We start from the raw sequence: 14755 nt of genomic DNA on the forward strand, positions 1-14755 counted from the left end.
ATGAATTATGTCTAAGGAACCTTCTTATTCTTATGTAAAATTCAAAAAATGGTATAGATAGAAAATATCCAGATGCCTTGAAAACAGATGGAAAAACTTACTTGGAAACCAGTTTCAGATGGAAGAATATACTGCATAATATGCAATATGGGGGGATGCCTAATTTCAACAAATCACTAGACCCAGCACACTTACCTTGAAACTTTTCTTGGAGACAGGGCAGAGCGCTGCAAAGACACTTTTATAGAGTCTGGTTGGCAGATGCTCTGGATTCCTTCTCTTTCTTCGGTCAAAACATTTTTTGGCAAACATTCTTTGGCAAAGCATTGTCTGGCAAACCTAACTAAGGGCATAATTTTCATTTGATTTGACCAGATATATTTAGAAATGTTTTGTATCTTACCAGCGGTGTGAATGTATCGACTATAAATAATTTGACAAGAGACTTAAGGAGAGAATCTCAATTAGTCAAGGCACTTAGAGAACTTGGATGTAGGACTTATGGATTCTATTGCTGCATTTCCAGTGATTTCCTCCTGGACTCAAGGCAGATCTCTGTGACATGTCTGTGCTGCAACTATTCCAGTTGCATTGTGCAGATAACATTAATGTTTTCCAGATGATGCTCTGAGGTTAATGAAGAAATGCATTACGGGCAATAGATAACCTGTGTGAAAAAAGAGCTAAAATGTTCTTGTTAAATGAATTTAACTCTTATGTTCATCTAATATTTGAAATGAGAGAAGCAAAATGTGTTTGTTACAGTCCAAATTCATACATACGACGTTCTTGGGAACTGAGATGCAGCCCAAGACAAAAAAAACAATTACATTTTTTTTCTAAACATTCCTGTTGAAAGATAGGGTACACACAAAAATGCATTAGGTACAGAGTTGAGTAAGTATAAATGAGTAATATTTGGTGACTAGCACTAACGTAATTAACAAAGACTTTACTATACCTCCACCTTTAGTACAGATTTTTAAGAACATGACAGAGCCAAAAATGCAAAGTAACCTTCTAAACAGCTTAAGCTTGTTCCTCACATATGTACCCACTGTCAACATATAACAAGCAATGTCCTTAATCAAGTCAGGAAGCAGGGGAGGTCCCTGTAGCCCTTCATGACCTACAACTCCAAAAAACCCACCCCTCCACCCAAACACAACTCTATACACAATCACACACACAGCATACAGTCCGAGATCCTCTGCACTCTGATACATCCTCAGTCCAGCACTCCCATCCCATCACAAATATCTTGCACATTTACACATTCATACAGTTCCAGCAACAAATGCTATCAACACAGTGCAGCCTGTATCAGAGCATTAGAGGTAGTAGGCAGTCCTGTACAATGCTGATACTCTGAGAAAGGGAGAATTTGCCGGTAGTCCTGAAAGGGTGACTGATCTAGTTCTAGGAAAAGGGCACTGTCACTTGAGCTGCTTTAAACACTGTCAGATCTAAACACGCTCTTCTCCTGGTCACTGGCATTTTGGTTATTAAAAGAGCTCAGTGGGTAAAGCTCGGTGAATAACACAGGGGCAAGGTCAGAAAAATGATGCCTGTGATCTAAGGTAATATCCAGCGTCACGCACTGGCCTGTGCACGAAGAGCTTGTTCCAAGGAGAGCTCTGGCACTGCAGCAGCCACTTTTCTGGAGTTCAAACCCAGAGCTCACCCCTGGGCTCCCTGCGCAGGGCATAGAGAGGCTGATGGAAACACCCTGTGTCCTGCCCAGGAGGAGCCCAGAAACAACCAGTGGGAAACAGTGAGCGCAGCGGTGCATCTGAAGTCTTGCCTCTCTGGGCAATCTCTGACTCCCACGGACATGCAGAAGTTAGAGGGCAGAATCATAGCATCATAGAATGGTTGGGGTTGGAAGGGACCTTAAAAAGATCATCTAGTGCAACACCCCTGCTGTGGGCAGAGGTACCTTTGACTAGATCAGGTTGCTCCAAGCCTCATCCAACCTGAGCTGGAACACTTCCAATGATGAGGCATTCCCAAATTCTGAGGCCAGTCTGTTCCAGTGTCTCACCAGCCTCATCTTAAAAAATGTCTCCCTTAGATCCAACCAGAATCTGCCCTCTTCGGTTTAAAAACTTTGCCCCTTGTCCTGTCGCTACAGGTCTTGGCAGAATGTCTGTCTCCATCTTTCTTATAAGCCTCCTTTATATATTGAAAGGCTGCAATGAGGTCTCCTCAGAGCCTTCTCATCTCCAGGCTGAACAAGCCCAACTCTCTCAGCCTTTCTTCACAGGAGAGCTGTTCCAGTCCTTGGATCATTTCTGTGGCCCTCCTCTGTGCCTGCTCGAGCAGGTCCATGTCTTTCTTGTACTGCGGGCCCCAGAGCTGGATACAGTACTCCAGGTGGGGTCTCATGAGAGCAGAGTAGGAGGGGAGAACCACCTCTCTCTGCAGGACTGCTCTCAACCCAGTCATCCCCTGATATATACTGATAGTGGGGATTGCTCTGACCCAGGTGCAGGACCTTGCACTGGGCCTTGTTGAACTTCATCACGTTCACATGGACCCACTCTTCAAACCCATCAAGGTCCCTCTGGATGGCATGCCTTCCCACTGGTGTATCAACTGCACCACTCAGCTTGGTGTCATCTGCAATCTTGCTGAGGGTGCACTCACTCCTACCACGTACAGAATCACAGAATAGAATCATAGAATGGTTTGGGTTGGAAGGGACCTTAGAGACCATCCAGTTCCAAACCCTCTGCCATGGGCAGGGATACCTTCCGCTAGATCAGGTTGCTCAAAGCCTCATCCAGCCTGGCCTTGAACCCTTCCAGGGAGGGGGCATCCACAACTGCTCTGGGCAACCTGTTCCAGTGCCTCACAACACTCACAGTAAAGAATTTCTTCCTAATATTGAATCTAAATCTACCCTCTTTCAGTTTAATACCGTTACCCCTCGTCCTATCACTACACTCCCTGATAAAGGGTCCCTCCCCATCTTTCCTGTAGGTCCCCTTCAAGTACAGGAAGGCTGCTGTAAGGCCTCCCCGGAGCCTTCTCTTCTCTAGGCTAAACAACCCCAGCCTGTCCTCACAGGGGAGGTGCTCCAGCCCTCTGGTCATCTTCGTGGGCCTCCTCTGGACCCGCTCGAGCAGGTCTGTGTCTTTCTTATGCTGGGGGCCCCAGAGCTGAACACAGTACTCCAGGTGAGTGGAGACTCACAAGAGGGGAGTAGAGAGGGAGAATCACCTCCCTCGACCTGCTGGCCACACTGCTTTTGCTGCAGCCCACGATGTGATTGGCTTTCTGGGCTACTAGCACACATTCTTGGCTCATATTCCGTTTTTCATCCACCAATACCCCCAAGTCCTCTCCACAGGGCTGCTCGCAATCCACTCTTCGCCCAGCCTGTATCCACGTTTGGGATTGCCTCGACTCAGGTGCATGACCTTACCCTTGGCCTTGTTGAACTTCATCAGTTTTGCATGGGCCCACCTCTCTAGCCTGTCAAGGTCCCTCTGGATGGCATCCCTTCCCTCTAGAGTATCAACCACACCACTCAGCTTGGTGTCATCTGCAAACTTGCTGAGGGTGCCCTCAGTCCCACTGTCCATGTCCCCAACAAAGATGTTAAATAATACTGGCGCCAGTACGGACCCCTGAGGGACCCCACTCGTCACTGGTCTCCACCCGGCCATTGAGCCATTGACCATCCGGCTCATCCGGCCAATGTGAACATCCGGCCAATTCCTTATCCATTGAGTGGTCCACCCATCCAATCCATGTCTCTCCATTTTAGAGATAAGGATGTTCTGTGGGACAGTATCAAATGCTTTGCTCAAGTCCAGGTAGATGATGTCAGTCACTCTTCCCTTATCCACCAGTGTGGTAACCCCATTGTAGAAGGCCACCAAATTCATCAGGCATGATTTGCCCGGCTTAGTGAATTCATGCTGGCTGTCACCAGTCACCTCTCTGTTCTCCTTGTGCCTTAGCATAGTTTCCAGGAGGATCTGCTCCATGATCTTGCTGGGCACAAAGGTGAGACTGACCAGCCTGTAGTTCCCTGGGTCTTCCTTCTTTCCCTTTCTAAATATGGGGGTTGTGTTTCCCCTTTTCCAGTCACTGGGAACTTCACCAGTCTGCCACGACTTTTCAGATGTGATGGATAGTGGCTTAGCAACTTCGTCTGCCAATTCCCTCAGGACCCTCGGATGCATCTCACCACGTCCCATGGACTTGTGCACATTCAGGTTCCTTAGATGGTCTCAAACCTGGTCTTCTCCTATGGTGGGCAATAGGAGAAGAATTCATTCTCCCAGCCCCTGTCTTTGGATTCTGTGAACTGGGCAGTGTGGCGAGAACACGTGCGGGCAAAGACCGAGGCAAAGTAGCTGTTGAGTACCTCAGCCTTCTCCATGTTGGTTGTAGCCAGGTCTCCTGTTTCACTCATCAGGGGCGTACGGTTTCTTTCATCTTCCTTTGTTGTCCTACGTACCTGAAGAAACCCTTCTTGTTACTTCTCACGTCCCTAGCCAAGTTCAACTCCAGCTGTGCCTTGGCTTTCCTGACCCCTTCCCTGCACTCTCGGGCCATATCCCTATAATCCCTATAATCCCCCCAGGATGTATATCCCTGCCTCCACTGCCTATGCATTTTGGTTTTGTGTCTTGACTTAGCCAAGCTGGCCTCCTGCCTCCCCTGCCCGACTTCTAGTACACTGGGATTGAGAGCTCTTGCACCCTAAGAGAAATGTTTTTAAATATCTCCCAGCTCTCGTTCGCTCCTTTGTCTCTGAGGGCAGTTTCCCAAGGGATCCCATGCACTAGCGCCCTAAACAGATGAAAGCTTGCCTTTCTGAGGTTGAGGGTCCTGACTCTACATTTGCCCGTCCTGTACACCTCAAGACTGAGAATTGTGCCAGGGCATGATCACTGCAGCTAGGCTACCCCAGTCTTGACCTCTCTGGTAAGTTCTTCTGCGTTAGTGAGCAACAGGTCCAGCAGTGCCTCTCCTCTGGTCAGGTTCTCCATCACCTGTACTAGGAAGTTGTCCTCAGCGTACTCCAGTAGTTTCCTGGACTGCTTGCAGTTTGCTCTGCTGCTTTTTCAGCAGATGTCCAGGTGGCTGAAGTCCCCTATCAGGATCAGGGCCTGTGAGCATGATGCATCCTGCAGTTGAAGACAGAACTCTTCATCAACCTCCTCTTCCTGATCAGGTGGCCTGTAGTAGACACCAGCCACAAAGTTTCCTTTGTTGGCTTGGTCTCTAATTCTCACCCATAAGCTCTCGACGTGCGCATTGCTGTTCTTCAAAGATAGCTCCGTGCAATCGATCCCCTTTTGGACGTAGAGGGCCACTCCCTCACCTCTCCTTCCTTGCCTGTCCCTTCTGAATAGTTTATAGCCATCAATCACAGCACTCCAATCGTGCGGTTCATGCCACCACGTTTCTGTGATAGCAATCTGGGCAGCAGCTACCAGCTCCTCCTCTTTGTTTCCCATGCTGCGTGCACTGGTATAGAGGCACTTCAGCAGGGCTATTGGCCACATGCCCTTTTTAGAGGAGTTCGCCCTAATTCGCTTGAGGCAATTCACAGGTGTTTCCCTTTTGCTTCCTAATGCCTTGGCAGCCCCTGGCTCTTCTCAAGTGCTTAGAGCTCTATTCCCTTCCCCCACTAGATCTAGTGGGGGATAGTATGTCATTAATGAAGATACTAAATAGTGTTGATTCCAATACGAGCCCATGAGGGACACCACTGGTTTCCATGTGGACATTATGCCTTTGACTATAACTCCTTGAATGTGGCCACCCAGCCGATTCCTTATCCATCTCACAGTCCATCTGTCAAAACCATAACTCTCCAATTTAGACGCAAAAATGTTGTGGGGGGCCGTATCAAAGGCGTTACAGAAGTCCAGGTAGATGACATCAGTTGCTCTTCCCTTGTACGCTGACGCAGTCACTCCATCGTAGAAGGCCACTAGATTATTCAGGCACAGTTTGCTCTTGGTGAAGCCATGTTGGTTGTCTCTAATCACCTCCCTCTTTTCCACAGAGACTTCAACAGAAATTCCAGGAAGGTCTGTTCCATGATCTTACCAGTCACTGATGTGGGGCTGACTGGTTGGTAGTTCCCAGGGTCCTCCTTATTACTCTATTTAAACAATGAGAATAATTCCAAGGACAAAAATAATTCCAAGACAATTCCTGTATAAGTCATGTGAGCCTAACTGACTGTGGGCAGAGTCAAGGAGAGGTAATGACCTGACTTCCACTCGGATTTAGAAGGAAAAACATTCCAAGAGAAGACCACTTGTAGGTGAGAAGTAGACTAGGAGATCTGTAAAGGAGAACCCAGAAATCTGCAGACAGCAGCTTCCAGAAAGGAAGATGCGGAAGGCTGCCTGACTGCTCAGGGTGCAGAAGAACTGTAGCACGCAACGCACTGTCCCACCTAACCCTGCATGTAGCTGGATGGTGTTGGAGGAGGCTGTCCTTTGACAGAACGTTTCCCTCATCAAATGCTACCAGCAGATACAAATCCACAGCATGAATGTATGCGCTGGCTACCTCTTGAAGAGGAAACTGCAGTCACAGTGGAGCTCTATCTGGAATTTCTGTGCTCAGCACGGAAGTTGACCTCTGCCTATTAAAAGCTTGCATTGATACCTTAGTCCCCAGATACAGGCAATGGAAGTCAACAGAAAGCAGTTACAGATGTGTGGGCTGTGTTTGGTGTGATGGAGGAAAACATACTTTGAGCGGTGACTGCTGTTAATCAAGTAATAGTCAGGAAGATTATTGAAAGCAACCAAAATTCTCCAAACTATTGCATATAGAGGTTCAGTCTTTGCACTGAGAATACTTCCGCTAGTGAGTTCAGCTAAAAAAACCACAAAAACTCTCCATCAGACAGTGATATGCCCACCATTGTGTGACTTCTGAAAGTGGCACCAGATGTGTCTTCTTATCCTTCTCTCAGTTGTCTTGTAGCGCAAATATGGTACAAGCTTGGTAGGTCAGGCCCAGCGGTGGTGGTGACAGGGTTGACACTATTCCAGGCTCAGCTTTAAACATTTCGCTGTAACACCAAGCAAACAGAAATGAACGCTGGAGAAGTCCCATTCCCGGTCATGCTACCCATTCAGCATGCCCGCCATTCATAACCATAAGCTGTAACTTTTCCTTTTGGAAATTAATGATAATTAATTCTTAGAGCAGCAGCAGCAGCCTCGTAACCTGTCTAGTTAGAAGGAAATTCCAGGACCAGTATCTCCATGTCATTGTCATGGAACCACCTCCAGGCCTCCTGCGTAGGTCCTCCACTCCTGCCACCCTGGACTAAGCCGACCAGGACCTCCTGACCAGTTGCAATAACAGGAAAAGAAGCATGGTTGCAAGCCGCTGGCCTCCATTTCAGGCCCACTGGTCTTCTTTTGTACCCAGAGAGAAGCAACTAAAGCAAGCCCAGTTGGGCCATGTGGGAATTAACCAGCAAAGTTCCAGAAGGCATCTTCTTGGGGGTCAGTATGCGTGGTGTAAAATTTAACCTCGTCAGCAGTGAATTCCAGTACAGAAAGGCAGCTGAGTTGGTGAGCTCCCATCTAAGTCTTTGAAGGAGCACAGCATCAAGGTCACCATTGCACAGTTCATGCTTTCACAATAGCATTGGGTACCTTTGTCGCTCATTAGATTCCTTTAACCATGCAGCCACCCTAGAGCAGCCACACCATGGATTTCACAGACATTTTGAGGAGGGGTATTCATGGTGACATAACAGGATAAGCCATGCCTCTTTTCCCAAGCCATCCTGAAGGGCCACAGTGATCATGTAAAGTCCTCTTCTTCTCTGAAGTTTTAGTCAGGCCACTAAGTAGCAGCCAGCCAGCTGTTCTTCCTCCCAGAAAACATCTCAGCACAGCTTGTGGAGGTGAAGTCCCATACCTGTTGTGAGCCACAATGGACGGCATGGCCCAAACTGAGCTGCCCATTTTTCCAGCTAGCTGGTCCTGCTACCCTGGCCATTCTCATTAGTTTCTCCTTTCCCAGTACTTCCTCCAGATAGTTACTCTTTCCTCCACCAGTCTCTCCAGCCAGGCCTTCCTTCGTTACACTCCCACCCCCCAACCGCTTGTGCCCTGCTAACAGTTCTAGATAGCTGCTAGCTGAAGGGATTACCTTCAGCACTGACGAACGAGCAACTTCTTCCAAATCTTCTGCCTTTAGCAATACCCCATGGAGCAACCAGAAGGCACAAAGTCTGTGCTGCTGAATGGGCCCAACTGAAAGAAACTGATGTGCCTGTGCACAACAGGAAGGTTTCCTTCCCATTCTGGCATGCCTGTCATTTTGACGCACATGCCCCTAAATACAGCCAACTACAAAGCACAGATCAAACATACTTTGGGCCCGCCCATCGGTCCCTTGTGTCACACCATGCTTCCTGTTGACACTGAAGCCCGTGACCATCTGCAAGCAGGAAGGTGTCTGTTGGCCCTGCACACTGCAGGAGGGATACTGAGTCATACCAGCCAGTGGACATGGCTGCCAGACCTCAGACCTCAGCTAGCCCTTTGAGACTTGGCAGAAAACTATTCCTGGACCTGGGCCCCACAGTGTTTCTTCCCAGCCAATGTGGGCTTTTCCCCCAGTTGCTGCTGGAACCATTGTTTCACGTAGGTATTACACATACTGTTAAGTTCAAGACTTATCACATCCCTGGTAATGTAAGAAGCCACCCCCAGAAACATCGAAGGCCAGGATGGAGTCAGACCCCCTCTCATCTGTTTCCAAAATGCTTCTGTGAGACAGAGCTGAACCTACTACTCTTCTGCTAAGCCCAGAAAGTGGGATAGAGTTTGCGGTTCTGGTAGATGACTTTGAAAAAGCAGTCCCTGTGGGATTTGCAGCATGCTGGTGTTATCAGCCATGCTGTCTGGATTAGCAGAGCATGCCTGCAGGGATCAGTGCACCCTGTGAATCACCAGTGGATCATGTGACATGGAAGATCTAGCTTCAAGCTAGTGTGTAGCAAGGCAGACTTGAACACTGGTTGCTGAAGTGGGAGCTACAGCAGAGGCGACATGTCAGTGTGTCACCAATGCATCCACAACTCCTTCCTTCCTTCCTTCCTCCCTTCCTTCTTTCCTCCCTTCCTTCTTTCCTTCCTTCCTTCTTCCTTCCTTCCTTCTTCCTTCCTTCCTTCCTTCCTTCCAGATTTTTTAATTTGTTTCACAGAATGGATTTCCTATTCACAGGGTTAATGGGATGGGGTCTCTCATGAGTGGTGTTGCATGGCACTTCTTAGGTGAAAAAATAAAGATATTGTAAACCTCCATTCAGTAATGGGTAGGGTTTGCATTTGTTCATAGCTGAACCCAAGGTGCTTAGAGGTGAAGCAAAAGCATTCCCAGCATGAGCAGAGACAAAGGATGTTTGAAAACATCCACTGTAAGAAGTGCAGCTTTCAAATGGTGTTGTCAGCTATGCTGCAATTATTTGTTAAGCATGCTGAGAGAAACGTCACCAGACCCGACGGGCAGTTTGACAGGGAATGCCCAGCCTCCACTTCAGCAGTGTTTCTTCGGACAGCAGTCCTCTGTGTAAAAGGAGAACTCCCAGGAATGCTAGCCCAAGCTGAACAGAAATGCCAGCACCCTAATCCTTTGGAGGAAAACTCCTCTTCCCTGCCCTTCTGCTAAGACATGGCTGAGTGCTGGAGCCTGCATATGGTACGGACACAGTTTCCTCATTAAGAAATTGACGTTTCTTATATTGAAGAAAGCGTGTTTATTCTGCTGATGGGCATTGAGTCACATCAAATTAAATATGAGGAGTGCTTTCTCCATGCCTAGCATACCATGTCTACTCCACGTAGGTGTTTGTGGGTTATCTGGTTAAGATATATCCTATCTCAGGGTAGCCATGAAGAGACCGGAATGGCCTTTTGCCGTCTCCTCATGCTGCTTCTCCACTCAGGGACCGATTTCTCAGATCTTCCCTGACCTCACAGCAGGGAAAAGGGAACTGAATGCATCTTCCCTTCAGGGAGTTTGAGTCACAGCTTTTTCTATTGGTTGTGTCTTCTCTTTCCAGTGATGACATTCTTACATGGCTTCCTGCAGCCTGAAGAAGACTGAGCATCTCAGTGGAGAAGGACCAGATTGTCTAACTGAAAAGGTAAGCCGAGTAGCTGGTAGGACAGACCTGTCGTTTGAAGTTGGGCTGCACTTGAATGAGTGCCCGAGTTGCACAGTTACTCAGTCGCCTCTAATGTTCTCAGCTAATATCTCTGGAAGCAATCGCAGCTGGGCAGTGGGTCCTGGCTGAGAAGGTGACCTTCTGAATGCCCTTTCCATCACCCATCACCTTCCGAATGCCCTTTCCATCACCCATCAAAGCAACTGGAGGGCTCCTGCTACCGGGCAGGTGAGGAGGGGAACAGGCCTCTTGGGTAAGAACAGGGAAGGAAATGGGTCAGAAATGAAGCAATGATGGCAACGTGCCACCACATAGCCAGCGCCCATAGTGTCAGGGTGCTCTAACAGTGCTTGCGTCCCCTGTCCTGAGGAGATTTCCTGCTCACGCCACTAAAGGCTGCTGGGGACACACCTTTCTCCCCATGAGGCTTGTACTTGGCAAGGTCTGAGTTTAACCCGAGAGATGGGGACATTGTTTGAGCGCTAAGCAAGTAGATTTGGGAGAATGTACCTCATATGCTCTCCAGCTTAAGCTGCAATGGCCATTTCCCTTGGTCACTGCTTTGCCAGGCAGCACAGGTGTATATTGCCTTCCTTCTAGATCAGTCTCTTCAGCTCCCTGAGAAGTTCCTCCAGCTAGCCAGTATCTTGCAGGGTGACTCGCAGGGTGTCAGAGCAGAGCCACCCCATCACCCCACACTGCTCTCAGCCTCACATGTTAGCTAAGCTTGGACTTTACCTCTTTGGGCTCTGATTCCAAAGCCTTCCTGTGTGCTGGACTGTGTTTCCCCAGCATTCTCCTTCAGTGGTGTTTTACTTGGATGCTTATTGTTTGCTATGCTCAGTGGGCATTCTCCATCACAGCTTCATCAGCAGAGCTGATGTACATGAGTACATGAGACAGATCAGAATCTGCTGACAGTGGCATTAGAAGTAACACGCCTTGGGATTTATAGTGTAAGTTTAAGCAAGTACGTGGTTATAATTGATAAGACATTCCTCGGAATCTGTCGCATAAATGCGCCAAAGTTGCTGACCAGCCTAGGAGTATTTTCCGGGCATTTCAGTGTGACAACAGCTGTTGGATGTTTTTCTCCAATCTGTCAATTTCATTTTCTCCCATTTTATTTTTCATCCTGGTGGCGTCCTCTGAAATTGCTTGGTTGCCCTTTTCTCCACTGTTTCCTGGGCCCTGTGTTATTTTCAGGGAGTGTAATCATAGTATCGTGTGACCGTAATCATTAAGCTGTGCAAACAGACAGTGAGTGACATGGCATCTCAACAGCAGAAGGCCTGCTGTCCTTGTGTTTCCTGCCTTACCCGCAGTCACTGAAGCTCAGCATTCCCTAGCAGACTTTGCTGGGCAGCTCTTCTCCATACTTGCACATGTCGGCACTTTGGCTGCTGGCTGATGAACGTTAGTATTCTGAGCGAGCAGCACACTCACTGCCCCTTAGAAGTTGCTTCACATCTGTAAGGGTGGATCACAGCACAGATCGATTTTGTTCCATAATAACAACTAGGAACACTGGGTTTTCCCAATGAGCTACATTCCCAAGAACACGGCGCTGACGACCTTCCAAGTTCCCAGACTGGAGGGAGGTGAGGGGCAGAATGTCATCATCCCACTGTAGCCCTGCTCTGCTTCTGTGTGTGAACAGCGAGGGCCTAGGTGGGCTTTGCTTGGGTTCACAGTGCCATTTTCACATCCACTTCACAGGGGCAAATATTGTGATTACTTGTGTGTTTTGAGCCAGCATAAAGGTAGACCGTGAGAGTGACTCCTGTACGCTTCACTGTGCAGAAGGCTTCCTCTGAGGCAGCTGCTCTGTTCCTCGTGGGGAGACCATGTCCCAGGAGAGGATGGCGAGAACCCAGGATTCTGGGTTCACACAGTGTCGTTCGGCTGACGTCACACTCTTCCAGCCTGATGAGGGAGAGCACATCCAGGCCCGGTGCTGATTCTCAATGTTTGAGGCAGAAAAGGAAACGTGCCTGACTGAATCTTTCTGAGAGAAGAGCAGCATCTTCTAATTTTAGATGTGGGCAACTACTCTGTGCCCTAAGATGGCAATTACAAACACATTGCAATTACAAACACATGAGGAAGATTCAGTAGTCCATATGTTCAATAACATTATGGGTTATTAGAGGAAGGTTATCCCTAGAAGGAGACATGATCGGGGTGCAGGAGCTTTCCTAGGGAAGTCCACTCCATGAGCAAAGCACACTATGCTCAGCTTTCACCCAGTAGCTCTGCACAGCAGTGTGTCTCAGTGTCAGCATTCTGGGACTTTTTTCCCATGGCACATACATTGGCCTTATGTCAGGCCCATGAGTAGAATTTTTTGGCCAGCTGGGTAAGGACCTATACAGTTTGAAGGAATAAACCAGGCTCTTTCTTGGCTGCTTCTCACTCCAAGGTAGCTTATGATTACCTCCTGAGCCGGTTACTTTGTGCTCACCAAGAGTGGTGAACCGGCAGAAATACGCACATCGGAAGAGCACACAAGGCAAGGCAAGGCCACAGCACATCAGTTTGCTTGTGCTGATGGAAAGTCCTGACTGAGAGCATGTGCCTCCATTTCTTCTCAGGGACAGAACAGGAACTGAACAGCTTCCAAGACGCATTCCAACAAAGCTACTGCCTGTTACACTTAGGAGAAGAGACCCAGTAAAGGACCTGGTATGTCGTGTAGTAGTCCTTCTATGAATGCATTACCTTTGCCACAGTGTGGTGTGCACCAGTTCCTTCGTTACAAGATTATCAAAGAAAGTGTCTACTATTTTGGAAAGGGAAACTCTGTACCCTGCTTCACATGCTCAAGCTTCCTTGGCAGAGGACAGTGCAGGGTCTGTAAAGCAAACTTATGCTTGTATGGAGTAGCCCTACCATGACATGTAAGAGGGATACTCAGGAAATGCTGTGTGTCATCTAGGCTTTACCCAGCACCACCTGAAGCTTTGGAGATGTGGTTGTGGATGGGGATTTGTGGTGGGGTGACCTTGGCTGGATGCTAGGTGCCCACCAACCACTCTATCACTTCCCGCCTCAGCAGGATGGGGCGGAGGAGAAAATAAGATGGAAAAAACTCGTGGGTCAAGATAAATGCAGTTTAATAAAGCAAAAGCAAAGGCCACGCATGGAAGCAAAGGAAAACAAAAGATTTATTCTCTACTTCCCATCAGCGGGCACTGTCCAGCCACTTCCCGGGAAGTAGGGCTTCAGTACTCATAGCGGTTGCTCTGGAAGACAAACGTGGTAATAACGAATGCGCCCCCCCACACACACCTCCTTTCTCTTAGCTTTTTTTGCTGAGCAGACGTCATATGGTATGGAATATCCCTTTGGTCAGTTTGGGTCACCTGTCCTGACTATGTCCCCTCCCAAGACCTTGCCCACCCCCAGCCAGTGGTGAGGGAGGAATGTTGGAGAGACAGCCTTGATGCTGTGTGAGCACTGCTCAGCACCAGCCAACACACTGGTGTGTTATCAACACCTTTCTAGCTACCAATACAAAGCACAACGCTATGAGGTGAAAATAACTCCATCTCAGCCAGGCCCAATCCTGGATTCTAGAGTCATCCAAGAGTAGCAGTCATCAGAGTAGCAGATAAGCATGAAGAAGCAAAGCTCAGCACAGAGGCGCTGCTGCCGTGGTAGAGCCATTCAGCAGGCCAGACTGCCTGATGAGCCCTGGTTGTTGATGAGGCTAGACCTGGAAACCAGGTACGTTGAAGCCCTTTGGATAATGCTGTCATAGGCATGCAGCTATGGAGCTGTCAGTTGCAACTGCTCACTGCTTTGCCAGGCAGCACAGGTATATATTGCCTTCCTTCTAGATCAGTCTCTTCAGCTCCCTGAGAAGTGCCTCCAGCTAGCCAGTATCTTGCAGGGTGACTCACAGGGTGTCAGAGCAGAGCCATCCCATGACCCCACACTGCTCTCGGCCTCACATGTTAGCTAAGCTTGGACTTTACCTCTTTGGGCTCCAATTCCAAAGCTTTCATGCATGCTGGACTGTAATTCTCCCAGCTTTCCTAGGGAGGTCCAGTAGTGCTGCTACTGTTGCAATCCACACATCTCTCACATAAAAACAGTGGGATTCAACAACTATGTGTTTATACCTGTGTCTCCTTGGGGTACCTCATCTGGCGGTGTCGTGGTTTAACCCCAGTCGGCAACTAAGCACCATGCAGCTGCTCGCTCACCCTCCCCCCTCTCCGGTGGGAGAATCTGAAAAGCAAGAAAACTCATGGGCTGAGATAAGAACAGTTTAATGATTTCTTCATAATAATAATAATAATAACAACAACAATAATAATAAATTGTAATGAAAAGGAAAATAATGAGAGAGAGAGAGAGAGAGAGAAACACCACCCAGGGAAAAACAAAAAACCCCCCAAGTGATACAACCGCTCACCACTCACCAACCGACACCCAGCCAGTCCCCAAGCAGCAATCGCTGCCCCTCGGCCAACTCCCCCCAGTTTATATACTGAGCATGATGTCATATGGCATGGAATAGCCTTTTGGCCAGTTTGGATCAACTATCTTGCTGTGCCCCCTCCCAGAT

Source organism: Mycteria americana, chromosome 16 (genome assembly GCF_035582795.1).
Source record: "Mycteria americana isolate JAX WOST 10 ecotype Jacksonville Zoo and Gardens chromosome 16, USCA_MyAme_1.0, whole genome shotgun sequence".
Lineage (NCBI taxonomy): Eukaryota > Metazoa > Chordata > Aves > Ciconiiformes > Ciconiidae > Mycteria > Mycteria americana.